This window comes from Lactuca serriola, chromosome 4, assembly GCF_051521515.1.
Source record: "Lactuca serriola cultivar US96UC23 chromosome 4, Lser_US96UC23_V15, whole genome shotgun sequence".
NCBI lineage: Eukaryota > Viridiplantae > Streptophyta > Magnoliopsida > Asterales > Asteraceae > Lactuca > Lactuca serriola.
In genome coordinates this window covers 89,992,757-90,006,499 of record NC_136411.1, presented here as the reverse complement: position 1 = coordinate 90,006,499, position 13,743 = coordinate 89,992,757, and the positions used below count along the sequence as shown (strand labels likewise).

Below are 13,743 nucleotides of genomic sequence, written 5' to 3'. Positions count from 1 at the left end.
TCCAAGGAGCCAACTACTTCTCCAAGATCGATCTAAGGTCGGGATATCACCAGCTGCGTGTCCTAGAGAGTGATGTTCCCAAGAAGGCCTTCCGAACGAGATACGGACATTATGAGTTCGTAGTAATGCCGTTCGGACTAACCAATGCCCCGGCCGTATTTATGGATCTAATGAATCGGGTATGTCGTCCATTCTTAGACAAATTTGTGATAGTATTCATAGACGATATACTCATTTATTCAAAGAATAAAGAGGAACATAGTCAACACCTGAGGCAAGTCTTAGAGACGCTGCGAACGGAGAGACTTTATGAAAAATTCTCAAAATGTGAGTTTTGGATTAGAAAGGTGGACTTCCTCGGTCACGTAGTCAGCGAGGAAGGAATCCACGTGGACCCTTCAAAGATCAAAGCTATCGAAAACTGGTCTGCACCAACCACACCAACCGAAATACGCCAATTTCTAGGTCTTGCTGGTTATTACAGAAGGTTCATCCAGAATTTCTCCAGCATCGCAAAGCCTCTTACCGCTTTAACCCAGAAAGGTGTGACCTACAACTGGGGAGAAAAGCAAGATGTTGCATTTCAGACATTGAAACAAGCCCTTTGCAGTGCTCTTATCCTTTCTCTTTCGGAAGGGACCGAAGATTTCGTGGTGTATTGCGACGCTTCGAAGCAAGGACTGGGCTGTGTGTTAATGCAAAGGGGAAAGGTATTTGCGTATGCCTCACGACAACTGAAAACGCATGAGGTCAATTACACCACTCATGACTTAGAACTTGGAGCAGTGGTCTTCGCTCTTAAAATCTGGAGGCACTACCTTTACGGTACCAAGTGCACTGTCTTTACAGACCACAAGAGTCTCCAACACATCTTCGACCAGAAAGAGTTAAACATGAGACAACGACGTTGGGTCGAATTGCTCAATGACTACGAATGTGAGATTCGCTATCATCCGGGAAAGGCAAACGTCGTAGCCGATGCCCTTAGTCGAAAGGAGTACTCTGGCCGAAGAGTGAAGTCATTAGCCATGTCGATCCATTCGCATCTGTCAGCACAAGTCAAGGAAGCTCAATTAGAGGCCTAACATGAAAGCGGAGATTGCTACTTATGTGAGCAAGTGTTTAACTTGCGCCAAAATAAAAGTAGAACACCAGAAACCCTCAGGTCTACTCCAGCAACCTGAAATACCTGAGTGGAAATGGGAGCAGATTTCCATGGACTTCATAACCAAACTGCCCAAAACTCAGAGTGGCCAAGATACTATTTGGGTAATCGTCGACAGATTAACCAAGTCGGCCCATTTCTTACCGATCAAGGAAACTGATAGGATGGAAAGACTATCAAGGACCTACATCCGGGAGATCATACGACTTCATGGAGTACCAATGTCCATAATCTCAGATAGAGACAACAGATTCACTTCCAGATTCTGGTAATCACTGCAAAAATCCATGGGGACAAGGTTGGATATGAGTACGGCATACCACCCACAAACTGATGGACAAAGTGAGAGGACGATCCAAACCTTGGAAGACATGTTGCGAGCATGTGTAATCGACTTTGGCAAGGCATGGGATGTTCACTTGCCTTTGGTCGAGTTCTCTTATAACAATAGTTACCATGCTAGTATCAAGACCGCTCCATTCGAAGCCCTTTACGGCCGTAAGTGCAGATCACCCCTGTGCTGGACGGAAGTGGGCGACATGCATTTGACAAAAGGTCTACTCCCTAATAGCACCCTCACTGGTCCGGAGATCATCAGAGAGACGACTGAAAAGATCATGCAAATACGAGAACGACTGAAGTCCTCAAGGGATAGGCAAAAGAGCTATGCCGACAGGAGACGTAAACCCTTGGAATTCCAGATTGGCGACCGTGTGCTACTGAAGGTCTCACCCTGGAAGGGCATGATACGCTTTGGGAAGCGTGGGAAGCTAAACCCTAGGTACATTGGACCCTTTGAAATCATTTCAAGAGTTGGTACAGTGGCCTACAAACTCCAACTTCCAATCGAGCTTAACAAAGTGCATCCAGTGTTCCACGTATCGAATCTGAAAAAGTGTTTGTCCGACGAAACACTAGTAATTCCACTCGATGAAATCAAGCTATACGAAAATCTTAACTTTGTGGAAGAACCCGTCGAGATCATGGATAGGGAAGTTAAACGAACTAAGCAGAGTCGCATTCCAATAGTAAAAGTTCGATGGAACGCTAAGAGAGGACCTGAATTCACATGGGAACGGGAAGACCAAATGCAACAGAAGTATCCGCACCTCTTCCTCAATCCCTAAGACTTCTATTTTTGTAATAAAATTTCGGGACGAAATTCCCTCTAACGGGGGGATAATGTAACAACCCGATATTTAACTCTTTGTAATGACCTAAAAAGTCAAGTATTGTAACCATCTTGGGGTAATAAAATTTACGTTGATGATAAAATGCCCAAAAAGTATCTATTTAAATCCCTATTATGTGTAATAACAGCTAAAAACTCGAATCAGAGATCGAACGACTTTTGGCCGGAATGACCTAAACGAGAATCAAAGGTCTCGACAATGGTATTTCAACGGCAAAAAGTCTGGCAAAAACCGACGTCAGATAAAGAAGTTATGAATTTTTGAAGAAATTCCTTAAACACGACAAATTATAAAATAATTAATAAAAATAATTTCGGAATTTGCCAACGGAGTCTAAACGAAAGTTGTAGAGCGTAGTCTCACCTACACGTGGATATAAAGATCATCGAAAACGGAGTTCGTACGAAGAAGATATGAATTATTGAAGTTTATTAAATAATTTATATTTATTTTTAATTCAAAATCAAGCATTACCCGAAGGGGGAGCCACCGTCCTCATCCGAGGTACGCGTTGCGTACCTCTGTACGCCCTGCGTACCCGGAGGCCTTGGCCTCGGTTCGGCCACGTCGCCCCTACGCGAGGCTACCGACCCGTCCCATCCGACCCGACTTCCGACCCGCCTGCCGTCTGACCCCCGTCCCATCCGAAGCCGAGGCAGTCGAGGCTTCGGTCATGCATGACGTACGCGTACGCGCTGCGTACGAGCGTACGCCCCGCATACGAGGGCTCTCAGACCTCCCTATAAATAAGATGCGAGGCATTCCGAATTTCTTGCTCATTTCTCTCCTTTCTCTCACGATCTTGCCTTCATTTCCGTGCCCGTTCAAACCCGAAGCCCTGGTCATTTTTGTTCAAGTCCCGAGGGTCGATTGCACTCCCGGAATTCCCGAGAATCCCGAGAAAAGTCTGTTTCCCGAGATGAAACTCTGCCCGGTTTTCCATCTCGCTATCTTCAAACTATTAGGTGAGTTCATACCCCTACAAACACTCTTTAAATACATTTTTAATGCTTTTATACTCTTTTAGGGGGGGAATATAAGTAAACATACCGTTATTATCGTGAAAAATCTCATTTACTCGTTTATTTCAAATGAATCACTTGTTATTTAGTTCTATCATGTGGAAACTCTTGTTATACTTTGCATGCAATAGTTTTATACGAAATGTTTATTAACACCAAAGCTTCTTTCGTTGTTAAAATCATTTCATATATTCTGAAAACTTATGATTTACGTTGGTCAAACACTGTGAAGAAGGGATAGACTTTACATACAAAACTATCACTTTATTACAGACTTAGTTGAGAATCCATGAGACATCTATATCTTCAAACACTACCTTTTCTGATAAAAGGTATCGCTACAAGTCCTGTCTATAACCAGAGTCTCCCGTTCGGAGAACGTGTCAAATGTGTATAGATCTATACGGGAAGTCATGATCCCGCACCCTGACTGTTAGCTATAGTCCGTCTTTTGGGGTGACAGTTGTCATAACGCTACGACGCCTGAAGAACGTCGCTACAGGCATATTATGTTCAGTATGGTTATAAAACTCATCGGATATACAACTATTATAGTACTTTTGAATAATGAATGGGTAGTTACTACAGTTATTCATTATCTAACAAACTGAAATCTTTTAATAGGTTTATTATTTAAACCTATGTTTAAAACTCTTCTAAAGCACGTGGATTGCTTCAAATCGTTAGTCTTGGACTTTAAACAAACAACTATTGGGAAAATAAGGGATTTTTCTTGGTTCAACTATCAACGTTTTTCAATACCAACATTTTCATGCATTTCACACTTTATTAATGAAATATGGGATATTCTTGGAAAACATACACTCGTTTTGAAATGGCATTCAATGTTTCTAAATCACTTATGAACTCACCAACTTAAATTGTTGACACTTTTTCTTTGAAATAACTTGTATTCTCTGGAAATCGTTAAGCAGGTTGGGAAATCAACTTTTTGGTGAATAACGCGCTGGCATTATTACTTCTTTTGGAAGATGTTTATACATTTAACTTTTGAACATGTAATGAACACAATGATGTAAACATTTTTAAACCTTATTATATACATGGTGGTGTGTACTTTCCTTTCTATGAACTGTTATGATACTGAATATGACGTCCTCCGCCCCCGAACGTTTCCGCCATTCTGGTTTGGGGGTGTGACAGGAGTGATGATTATGATTAGATGGAGTTGTGCAGCTGGAAGTAGAATGGTTAATTAATGGATTGGAATGTCGTTTTCTAGGGAAAGGATTATTCCCTTCCAAATTTCCGAGTTCGAAGGAGTGAGCAGGCTTGTGACCCCTGGATCAAGTTGTATTCTAGCTCGTGGTCAGTTGGTCTTAGGGGTTGGCGATAGTATTTCAGGTCTGGTGAGCGTAGATTGGTCGATGTGGCATGAGTGTCTTTTGAGGCATACGTGATTACTGTCCTTACCCATAGGAGCTAAGATCTGGTTCGTGTTGGATCTCTTGTATCGGGTGGTAAGGATTGATTGTGCGATCTATTGTACTTTCGGGATTGGAGACTAGGTCTTGGTAGTATTTTGCAGCCTAATTTAGGGCAGATGTTACTTCAGCTACTACAATTCAATTGTTTACAATTAAGCTGGTGAGTGATTCAGGGTGCAAGACCCTAAATGACATGATTTCGAGAGCCCGAGAGTAGGAGATTTTCTTGGAGCACATTGAAAGATGGGCATTTTGTGGAAGGTCTGCGGACAGGGTCCCATAGAATGGTTATTCAGCATTGTTAGGATTCAGTGGTTTCAGTCATTGTGTTCAGAATGTCTTGTGGGGTCGTTAGCGGAAGTGGTCTATCACTAAGGTTTTGGTCTGAGCATCTGTCGTTTTGGTTCAAATATTTGAGTTTAGTATCATCTCAAAGCGTATGGGATGATCAGTATTGTTGGGATTTAGCAAGGGTTCATCTAGTCTTCAGTGAGTGTGTGGTCTTTTAAGTTGGCTAGTAATGGAGCACTAGTTGGAAAGAGTTGGTTGTCATCGAATCGAACATTGGAAAGAGAGAAGGATTGGGAATTCTCCAATTTTCATTTATTGTGAAGACTTAGTCGAATCTAAGTGGGGGAGAATTATCTCAGGATTTAGAAGCAAGAGCAATTTGAAACTAGGATAAGTTTCGCATTTCTGTCAGGGAGAAAGGCAGCCCAAGTGGCTGTTAGGTTTGAGGGTCGTGTGAGTTGGGAGTTTGGTAAAACTCCCCAGAGTGTAAATCGTGTTTCCTTGGTGCTTGATAGCAGAAATTATGTAATGAGTTTGGGGTTCCATTCATGTTGAAGACTCTGTATGTAATCCGTTAGATCTAGCAGTCAGATAGTGAGGGAAGTGTTGTGACACTGCAGGAGGACCCGTAGCATTCACAAATTCTTTCAGATGATTAGGAGATATGAGCATATTTATTCATATATTTTGTATAGATTATTGATACTTTTTGGCTAATTTATTTTAATTATGGAACAAAAGGTGCATAATCATGTTTGAATTATGTTTTCAGTTCAAAAGGAGTGCTTGGAAGCAAAAAGGAAGCTGGAATGGCTATTGGGAGTTTGGGAATCAAAGAACAAAGAAAAGAGCCAAAAATAACAAGGAACGTGGCGAGTTGACCCTTGACTCGACGAGTTCCCATGAAGGTTCTCGAAGCAAGAAGAATCCTTACCTTTTCGGCGATGGGAATTTAATGAGGGACTCGACGAGTCACCCCATGGACTCGACGAGTCGCCTCTAACCTATAAAAAGAGACTTCCTGATCATAACTCGATTTCCTGGAATGAACTCCTGGAGAGAAGCAACGATTAGAAGACGTATTCAAGTGCTGGGAGTCAGAGAATAAACCCTAGATCCAATTGTGAGAAGATTAAGGCAAAATTCAAGTTTACTTTTATTATTCTTTAAGTTGAACCATGTTTGATTTACTAGAATTCGTTTTTCACTTTAGTTTTGCTGTAATCATGAACTAAACCTATTTCCTTCTGTTTAGGAAAGACAAAGTTTGTGATTATGTGTTGATTTTATGATTTGGATTATCTTTATTTGGTGATTTGTTTTGTTAAGCATGTTAAAGACCCTTATGTGTTAGTTATTACTATTCCCTGTTAATTAATCAGTAATTAAGTTGCATGACAATCTCTTAATTGCTAATCTTATATGATTTTTGGTTATATGCCTAGGAATAGGGAACGTGAAACTAGGGTTAATAGAGAATAGGAAAACTAATGTATGAGCTTGTGTGACGAACCATCAGCAAGAGGTTAATTGAAAGACCAATTCAATTAACCATTACAAGTCTTAGTTAACCCGAATAAATATTCCAGGAGATTCATTAATTTAGACAACTAGCCACTGCTTAGATTAATTAGTTTTCTAAGGATTAGTAATAGCGAACGTGAACCTAATCATCTTAATCGGCAGCCAAAGACAGATTAATCCATTGCACTTTTCATAAAATCAACCATAGGATCAAATGATTCAACCCTAAATAGAAGTCTTCTTTATTATTGAATTTAGTTGATTCTTGCTTATTTAGTCGATAGTTTAAATTTTAGTTAAATGTTTAAGTTTCTAGTCTTGCAAAAGTAGAGAAAACTCTTCATTTTATTATTTGTTTTTTTAGATAATACTAGTAGTTAGTTTAATCTGCCGTTCCCTGTGTTTGATACCCTACTTACCTGAACTAAGCTGCTAATCGATAGGTACACTGCCTTTCGTGTGTTTGTCTTTGTGATTAAGTTAGTAGGATTAAAACTAGTTGGTTTTACACACATCATGTTTTTGGCGCCGTTGCCGGGGAACGGTTCTAACTTTGAATTGATTACTATTGTTATCGATCCCTTGTGTGAGATTTTTCTTACACAAGGTTATTGTTTTTATTAGATTTAGCATTAGGATTGAGTTCGTAGTAGTAGTTTTTAGGAAATTTCGTTTAAATTTTTTAGCTGTGTTTGCACTCGACTCGCCGAGTCCCTTCGTACAGACTCGACGAGTCCATCGCTGAATAGAAAACTTTTAGTTTTATTTTATATTTTTTGTTCTTTTTATGCATTTTTTTTGTTTGCAGTTGGTACATGACCAGAGGATCCAATACACCTCTAGTTCCTCCACTTGAAGATCCGGAGTCTGCTTTAAAGAGGAACAAGGGAAAAGTTGTTGGAGACTCCACTTCTTCGAAAAGTTCTCCTTTGAAGAATCTAAAGTCCGTTTTCAGCAAAAAGAAGAGCAACAAATCAGGAACATCCAACACTTCTTCTTTGGGAAACGAAGACCCAATCAAGGAAGATACCATGAACGAGTCCGAAAGGGAAGAAAGAGAATTTGGAGAAGACAACAATCTAGAAGGTGACTTGGAAAACACCATAGCGAACATTGATGAAGTTCCCATGGGTGAATGGAAGAAGAGGATACGAGATGACACCGGGTCGGGGCTTGTGCCACTTTTGAGCTCAAGGGTTACATACTCGCTCAACTCAAGGAGATACCCTTTTTCTGAAAAGACCACGAAGATGCTTATAAACACTTGGATGAAGTCAATGATGTAGCTGATTACTTTAATGTTCCAAATGTGCCTCGTGAGACCCAGCTGCTTCGCATGCTTCCAATTACATTAAAAGGCGCTGCAAAAGATTGGCTCAAGTCACTCCCTCCCGGATCCATCACTACATGGGCTAAAATGAAAGAAGAATTCATTGAGCAGTTTTGCTCACCTTCTAAAATTGCCAAGTGAAAGAAAGCTATAGCCAACTTTGAACAAAAACTCGGAGAGTCCCTTTATAAGGCATGGGAAAGGTACAAAAGTTTATTAAGGAATTGTCCACACCATGACCTTAATAGCCAACAAGAAGTCTCCATCTTTTATGATGGAGTCAATGTTACAACAAGGAAATTACTTGACTCGCAAGGCCCGCTCACAAAGAAGCCACCCCCTCTGATCAAGGAATTAATTGAGGAGTTCTTTAAACATTATAGAGAATATCACAACCCACGAAATGAAATAAGTAGGGGGGTATTGAACACGATCAACGATAGCATGGCGACAATGATGGCTAAACTAGACAGTCTAGATAGGAGGATGACTAAAATGGATCAAACAATCCATGCTTTTCGAGTTGGATCTGAAAATTGTAATGGACCTCACATCACAAGGGATTGTGACTTGGAGGAAATTGGAAATAAGAAGGCTCAAGTATTTTTTTCAAGTAGCGACTGACTTGATGACAACTGGCGAAAAAAAAAGAGAGTGGCTCCTGTATGACGAGTATAAAAAGGCTGAGGAAAAGTTCAAACAAAAAGAGAGGGGTTTTTATCAAAAGGAGGAACCGGTGCAAGAGAAGAAATCTGATTTTGAAGACATCCTCACAAGATTTGCAGCTGCATCCGAGAAGAGACACAATGAAACCGATGTTGCAATAAAAGAACAACGAAACATGATAAAGGAGCAACAAGGCATGATTAAAGAACAGCAAAACATGACGATAGATCAACAAGCCATGCTTAGAAACAAGCAAGCATCGATTCTGAATATTGAAAAACAACTGGGCCAACTTTCACTACAAATAAAAGAATGACAACCGGGTGGACTTCCAAGTAATAGCGAACACAACTCGAGAGGTGCACACATAAATATCATAACAACTAGGAGTGGGAAGATAATTACCCCTCTGATCCCAATTCCAGAAGAAAATCCCAAACTGGTGCAAGAGGAAGCAAAAAAGCAGAAATCCCCGAAATCTCCGAAACCCAACGGGACTCGCCGAGTCATTGACAGGGACTCGCCAAGTCCCCAACATGAATCGAAAAAGGAACCTCCTATAAAACCTTATCAACCTCCACTACCTTTTCTAGGCCGATCTAGACAAGATAAACATGATGTGGATTATCAAAAGTTCCCGGAACACATAAAATCCCTTCAAATTAATATGCCCTTTATCGAGGCGGTTGCACAAATGCCTAAGTATGCTAAATTCTTGAAGGAACTCCTTACTAATAGGAAGATGATGGAAGAAGTGAAAAAGGTAGTTCTTAATGAAAACGGTTCAGCCGCCATGTTAAACAAAATTCCTAAAATGAAAGGTGACCCGTGAAGCTTGACATTACCATGTCAATTCGGGAATTTGGAAATCATACATGCATTAGCGGATTCGGGGGCAAGTGTAAATCTCATGCCAAATTCGTTTTTTAAGAAGTTAAGCCTTCCGGAGCCAAGGCCAATTCGAATGGCAATACATTAAGCAAATAAAACAGTGAAATTTCCAAGAGGAATATGCGAGGACCTATTGGTAAAAGTGGAGAAGTTCGTATTCTCGGCGGACTTTATAGTACTAGACATGGAAGCGGATCCTCAAGTCCCAATCATACTTGGAAGACCTTTACATAACACCGCGGATGCCATAGTAGATATGAGAGATTCCAAAATCACCCTTCGGGTGGGAGATGAATCAGTTACATTTGGAGTTGATCAAGCAACGAAACTTGCAAGGTTTAGTGATGACACGATATTCTCCATAGATATGATGGACGAACTAATAGAAGATTGGGAAGAAGGAAAGTCGAACAATTCCTCTATAACTTTTGCAGAAGAATTTGATGCTGAAAGGGACCTTAAAGAGATAGAGAGACTGCTTGAAGAAGACGACTACGATGATTTAGTCAAAAGTGCAGAATTTCTGACTCGCCGAGTCGCCACCACAGACTCGACGAGTCCATACGAGGAATCACGACCAGATGAGGAATTTCGCCCAAACTCGACGAGTCACCTGTATCGACTCGACGTTTCCAGTTGACAGAACACAAAATTAGACCTTAAAACTCTAGCTGATCATTTAGAGTATGCATTTATGGAAGAAGGTGATCAAAAACCTGTTATAATAGCTTCTGACCTTTCCAAATCTGAAAAAGAAGCAGTAGTCCATGTCCTAAAGAAGAGAAAGAGTGCCACTGCATGGAGTATCACCGATATCAAGGAAATAAGCCCCTCTTATTGCTCTCACAAGATTAATCTGGAAGAACAAGCAAAGACGGTAGTGCAACACCAAAGAAGACTGAACCCGAACATGAAAGAAGTGGTCAAGAAGGAAGTAGTCAAGCTTTTAGATGTGAGGATCATTTATTCTATTTTCGAAAGTCCATGGGTCAGTGCCGTTCAAGTGGTGCCCAAGAAAGGTGGGATGACGGTCGTAACAAACGAGAAGAACGAGCTTATTCCGACACGAACGGTAACCGGTTGGAGAGTGTGCATCGATTATCGAAAGCTAAACGATGTCACTCGTAAAGACCATTTTCCTATACCTTTTTATTGATCAAATGCTTGAGAGATTGTCCGGTCATAGCTACTATTGTTTCTTAGACGGATTTTCAGGGTACTTCCAAATACCCATAGACCCAATTAACCAAGAAAAGACTACTTTTACTTGCCCAAGTGGGACTTTTGATTATCGTCACATGCCCTTTGAGTTATGCAATGCACCTGCGACATTTCAAAGGTGTATGATGGCCATATTCCATGACATGGTGGAAAAATATATGGAAGTGTTTATGGACGATTTTGCTATTTTTGGATATTCCTTCCATGATTGTCTTGCTAACCTTGATTTAGTGATTCCAAGGTGTGAAAATACCAATTTAGTTCTTAATTGGGAAAAATGTCATTTTATGGTTAAATAGGGTAGAGTCTTGGGCCACAAGGTATACAAAGCGGGAATTGAGGTTGATCGGGCAAAAATAGATACAATTGCTAAATTACCTCCACCCACTAACGTAAAGGGTATTACGAGTTTTTTAGGTCACGCAGGTTTTTATCACTGTTTCATAAAAGATTTTTCTAAAATAACTAGACCTCTTACACAATTACTTTTAAAAGATGCACCATTTAATTTCACTAAAGAATATCTAGAGGCTTTTGAATTTTTGAACGAAAAATTAACTAATGCCCCGATCATTATTGCCCCGAATTGGAACCTACCTTTTGAAATAATGTGTATTGCGAGCGACTTTGCATTAGGAGCTATACTTGGCCAAAGGGTTGATAAGCACTCTCGACCCATTTATTATGCAAGCAAGACTTTGAATCCGGCCCAAGAAAATTACACCACAACTGACAAAGAATTACTAGCGGTGGTGTATGCTTTTGACAAATTCCGCCCTTATCTAATTTTATCTAAAACCACTGTTTTTACTGACCGCTCTGCTATTAAGTATTTGTTGCCAAGCAAGATGCAAAGCCATGATTGATCCAATGGTTACTTTTACTTCAAGAATTTGACGTCGAGATCAAGGATAAAAAGGGGATGGAGAATGTTGCAGCCGATCATCTTTCTAGACTACAAAACCCAGAAAAGGAAGACAAAGACAACATGGGTTTTGGATCTAGCTTCCCCAAAGAATATTTGATGGTGATTGTGAGTGAAGAACCATGGTATGCAGACACTGCAAATTACTTGGCCGACAATTACCTCCAAAAAGGCCTTTCCCATCAACAAAAGAAAAAGTTCTTTGCTAAAATTAAATATTATTTTTGGGACGAGCCTTATCTTTTTAGAAGTTGTGCGGATGGAATAATAAGAAGATGTGTATTTGGAAAGGAAAGTAGAGACATCTTGGGACACTGCCACAATGGACCTGTTGGAGGACATCATGGGGTACAATACACTGCTAAAAAAGTGTTTGATTCTAGTTTTTATTGGCCAACTATTTTTAAAGATGTAGCAACTTACGTAAAAGAATGTGATGCTTGCCAATGAATGGGGAATATATTGGCAAGGAACGAAATGCCCCAATTGAATATTCAAGTTTGTGAGATTTTTGATGTTTGGGGTATAGATTTCATGGGAACATTTCATTTATATAAGGGCAACAAATATTTCTTGGTGGCGGTAGATTATGTGTCAAAGTGGGTGGAAGCACAAGCATTACCAACAAACGATGCAAGAGTGGTGGTGAAATTTTTAAAGAAATTATTTTCAAGATTTGGAGTGCCTAAAGCATTAAGTAGTGACCGGATAACCCATTTTGCTAATGAACAACTCACAAAATTATTGCAAAAATATGGAGTACGCCATAGATTTTCAACGCCTTATCATCCACAATCCAATGGGCAAACCGAAATTACAAATAGAGCGCTGAAAAGAATTTTGGAAAAATCGATGGGGTACAATAGAAAAGATTGCGCGGATAAATTAGATGATGCACTTTGGGCGTTTAGGACTGTATTTAAAACACCAATTGGAACCACGCCAAATAGATTAGTGTATGGAAATAATTGTCATTTATCCGTGGAACTTGAACACAAGGCTTATTGGGCTTTGAAAACATGTAATTTTGAGCCACATGAGTTGCGTGTAAATCGACTCTTGCAAATCAATGTTCTAGAAGAAATGAGGATTGAGTCTTATACTAACTCATTGATTTATAAGGACAAGACAAAAAGATGGCACGATGCAAGGTTGAAAGGAAATAAAGAGTTTGAGGAAGGACAAAAGGTTCTATTATTCAATTCAAGGCTTAAACTTTTTCCGGGAAAATTATGCACTCGTTGGACCGGGCATTTTTATGTTAAGCATTTCTATCCTTATGGTGTGATTGAGTTATGGAACAAAGATGGATCAACTTTCAAAGTTAATGGGCATCGATTTGAAAGATATGAAGAAGGAATGGCACAAGATGAAAGAATTGAAGAAATGATGGATTTAGAGGAAACCGCAGCAACGTAGAGCGGGAAGGAGTCCAACTAACGACTCCTCAAAAAAGAAGCGCTTGACGGGAGGCAACCCGTTACGAGAGTTTTCATTGTCTTGCTTTGAAGAACTGTTATGAATGTCATGTGAAACCTTTAAGTAAGACAGTTGATATAAGTATGAAGAACCCTAAGAAATACCTTATTTCCTACTAGTATGAGATGTAGTCTTCTACTAAGACCCGAATGTTTTGTAAGTAAAATGATAGTTTTTCCTTTTATAGACTAGCACTAAAGTACTTAGTCTAACTCATCGTTTATGTGAAAGTATCACAAAATAAAGTAAACAGGAAAAAGTATAATCATGTAAGTATTATCCCTGGATTACCAAGACTAACACGACATCGCCGAAAAGAAAGGTATAACCTCATGAACATCCGGAGATTGTCAAATTAACCCCTGTAGCGAACAGTGGTTCCAGGAATGGTTAGTCCCGTGACTGACTCTACATCGTTGTAAGCGAAATAGATAACCTAATGAACATCCGAAGATTGTCCAATTAACCTCTGTAGTTAACAATAGGTTCCAGGAATGGTTAATCCCGTAACTGACTCCTAATATAAGTAATAACAACCAAATGAACATCCAAAGATTGTCCAATTAACCTCTATAGCAAACAGTGGTT

General features: G+C 39.9%; 1 non-coding gene across 1 annotated transcript; it reads right to left on the bottom strand.

The window, feature by feature from the left end:
* Positions 1-8,108: 8,108 nt before the first annotated feature.
* Positions 8,109-8,215, bottom strand: LOC145049071 (small nucleolar RNA R71). Its single transcript, XR_013683189.1, has one exon. It is a non-coding gene; the product is annotated as a small nucleolar RNA R71 (small nucleolar RNA).
* Positions 8,216-13,743: the final 5,528 nt, after the last annotated feature.